Here is a 3,710-nt window from a genome sequence, read left to right on the forward strand (position 1 = left end):
GACAGCGGCTCAACCTTTGTCGACCTTTTGACGACTTCTGTCACACTTCAACTTTTGTTGATCACATATTTCCTAGAGAGTAGGTAGTGAAGTGATGGTGAATTCTATTCTTCAATGATCTTTTTAGGATTGTCCAAAAAGAATGGGAAATTCTTCATGCTCTACAATAATTTTTTCTACTAGGTGGAAACAAAATTATTTGACCTTCTTCGGTGACCTTGTGGTTTTGTAAGTATCATTGGGGTGCATGTACTAATTAGGTATTTAAGGGCTAACCCATGCTTAAACTTGTTTCGTTACATGGTTTCCAGTTTCCAATCGTGCTTGTTATTAAGAATTATTCACGACGTAAATTGTGGGTTCTGTCATAGATTATTGAGACATATGAGAGTTAAATTTAATTTTGAGTTCCTTTTCAAAAAATATTTAACAACATCAATATCAATAGAAGTATCATTTTTCTTCCATAAAAAAAAAAAACAAAATTTTCACTTCTACTACTCCCTTTGTCCCACGTTAAGCATCACATTTAAGTTTACGTTGTGTAGAGTGTCGGAGGTCTATGTATGACCACTAACATTTTAGTTACGAATCGATACAAATTATAAATTTTTGAATTAATCTAACAATTTGACAATGTTCATCGTTATGTATAGATTAAAATTAAGGTCAAAATTCAATGTCTTTGAAATGTCAAACGCTGCACTAATATTTGGGGGAAGGGAGTATAAGATATTTAGTCTCCGTTCTATTGACTTATTTTGACTGAACTTATATTATATGAACTTTACTTAACTTATCTGAATTTGTCTGAACTTATTTTATCTGAAAACAACTTATTTTGTCTGAAATAAAATTATTTGTGTGTGAAAATATCTGAAAAACTTAATTATTGCTGCACTTATCTGAACTTATTTTGTCTTAAATAAGTCAAAATAAGTCGAACATAACAAGGCCTTAGTTACCATAGGGTAATGAATTTATCAATAGCATTTGTATTTTGATTTAATAGACACGTATGCTTTGATATGAATAAACAACTATTGTACTTCCTTCATATTTAAATAAGAGATATATTTGGCCGAGCAGTGAGGTTAGGATAAATATTGTAATCAAGTAAAATAAGTGCGGACCATTAAATTTTGGAGAGGTGTGGGGTGGGGGGGTTTATGAAATTAATTGTTTAATGTGGTAGTGGGGTTATAGTATTATTTAATTAGATGGTGGAGTTGAAAAGTTATTAAAAATATCAAATATATCTCGTATTTAAATACGACCTGAAATGGTAAGTGTATCTCCTACTATGAAGGGAGTACTTTTTAACTATATTTTTGTCTTCTTAGTATTGGAAAAGGTTTTTAGCTCCTCAACGACTCGATCCAAATTGTCCCTCAATCATCCTTCTATACATGTCTGATTTTTTGTAGATGGCCACACTCAAGATTTACATATGAGAGAGTGAGAAAATAAGCCAAGTGAGTGTTTTAAAAAAAAAAATACTTTAAAGGAAGAAACATTTAGCACATGACTAATTTAACCCATCATTCTGAAAAGTTAGAGGAAATTATAACAAATTATAATAAGAACTTAACAAATGTTTGGACTCCCAATTAAATATCAATTGGGCCATTAAGTCCAAAGCCTAAGGGCTCACAACAACAACATCGAACCCACTACAGTCCAAAAGGCTATTCAGTCGCCAACCAAGGCCCAAGGCCCACTTGCAATAAATAACCTATGGGGATTTATTGTACAAACACTATAAATAAGCCGCCAGGGCTCACTTACCAAGGTACGTCCATTTCACGCCTTAAAACTACTCTTCTAGAGAACTTCTCTCTCTAGAATCCGAGCATTGTTCTTACTTAGGCATCGGAGGGGCTTTCCTCGGAAACACCCCCGAGGCTAGTAACTTGTTTACTGTGCAGGTTGATTTGGATACGACACATTTGAGCTAGCAAGATCTTCAACACACACAAAAGGGCCTTCATTCGAAGCCCATTGTTTCATCCACTTCAACACCGGAACAATTTAGTGCTGTCTGTGGGGAAGAACGCTTGAAAGCTCTGAAAAACACTTCACTTTTCACAAAAAAAAAATAGAAATTCCCAACAATGACAACCAGGTGGGAGATGTCCTTGTCCAAACGGATTCGGAATCCGATGGAGGTGAACAGATGCACTCAGTGGCGAGATCGCAGCCAACAAGGGCCACCGCCGCGACCAGCAGACCACTCCCTTCTTGAGAAGAGCTCGCTGCGGCCATGACCATCATGCAGAACTTCCTCTTCAACGAGAAAGAACAAGCCCAGGCAGCAGCACGGCGAGAAGCGAGGAGAGCTAGGCGACAGGTATTGCTGAACATGCCCTCGACTGACGAGGACAATGTGAGACCCGAGCAAGATCTCTCCACAATGTCAGGAACGCACCTAATGACGAGGTGGAGAGAGAGCACGTGGGATACGCAGCAGAGCGCTGCACAACAGCCAGAGTGGTTCGCAACACCGTCTCCAACACCGCAAGCTCTCCAAAGCGGAGCAAGTGATCGCACTCGGATCCGAAGCTCGGTCCATAGCAGACTGCGACCTTCGGTTCATGACAGGCTGGGTAGCCCCTGTGGGTCCAGTAGACAACCCGAAGGCAGTGGCCAGTCGAGAAGGAGAAGGAGAAGTGACCGAACTCCTAGCCCCCTACACGCCCCCGAGCAATCCCTTAGAGGGAACTCGAAGAGCGAAGGTATCAGGGCGAGGCTAGGAAAGAGGATCATGACTCCAGCATCGTCCCCATTTTCGGACGACATTGTCATGGAGACAATCCCCAAAGTGAGGCTTCCAGCACACTTGACATACAGCGGGATTACGGATCCGAGGGATCACGTCATCTCCTATGAACAACAGATGTTTCTGAGTCCCTACTCCGAAGCCTGTTGGTGCAAGTACTTCCCAACCACGCTGACAGGAGTTGCAGGAGAATGGTTCAGATCGCTGCCGAAGGGATCGATCAAAAGTTGGAAGAAGCTGAAGAAAAGGTTCTGTGTGCAGTTCGTGAGCAACAACCGCCCAGAACGAACCACTGCCGAGCTAACTTCTATACAGCAAGAAAGGGATGAGAGCCTGCGAGACTTCATGGCCAGATTCATGAAAGAATCCACCAACATTCCGAACCTGCAGCCAGACGTGGCAATCTTCGCTTTGAAGCACGCGCTACGGGAGGGAAAATTCCGAGACAAACTGACAATGAAAAACCCCTCCAAGATAGCGGACGTGCTCCAAATAGCAGATGCGTTCATCAGAACAGAAGAGTTCAACAAGGCCGCAGCAAGGCTAAGAGGATCCTCGGATCCGAAAGATAACAAAACAAATCAGAGTAAGCCCGAGGGCAACTCGAGAAAAGGGAAAGAGAAGGTGGGTGCGAGAGAGGCGAGCCCAAAGAAGGATGGGAAAAAGGGTGAATTTCAACCCAAATACACCAACTACACTCCACTCGCCATACCCCGAAGAGAAATTTTCAATCTCCACAAAGATGATGAAAAGTGGAAGCTACCAGACAAGCTCAGATCCAACCCTCTCCGTAGGAACAAGAACAAGTGGTGTGAGTTCCACGATGACTTCGGCCATACCACTGAGGAATGCAACTCGCTGAAGGACAACATCGAGGACCTCATCCGCCGAGGCTACCTAAAGCAATACTTGCTCGACCGTAGAACGGAGA

This window comes from Spinacia oleracea, chromosome 6 (genome assembly GCF_020520425.1).
Source record: "Spinacia oleracea cultivar Varoflay chromosome 6, BTI_SOV_V1, whole genome shotgun sequence".
Classification (NCBI taxonomy): domain Eukaryota; kingdom Viridiplantae; phylum Streptophyta; class Magnoliopsida; order Caryophyllales; family Amaranthaceae; genus Spinacia; species Spinacia oleracea.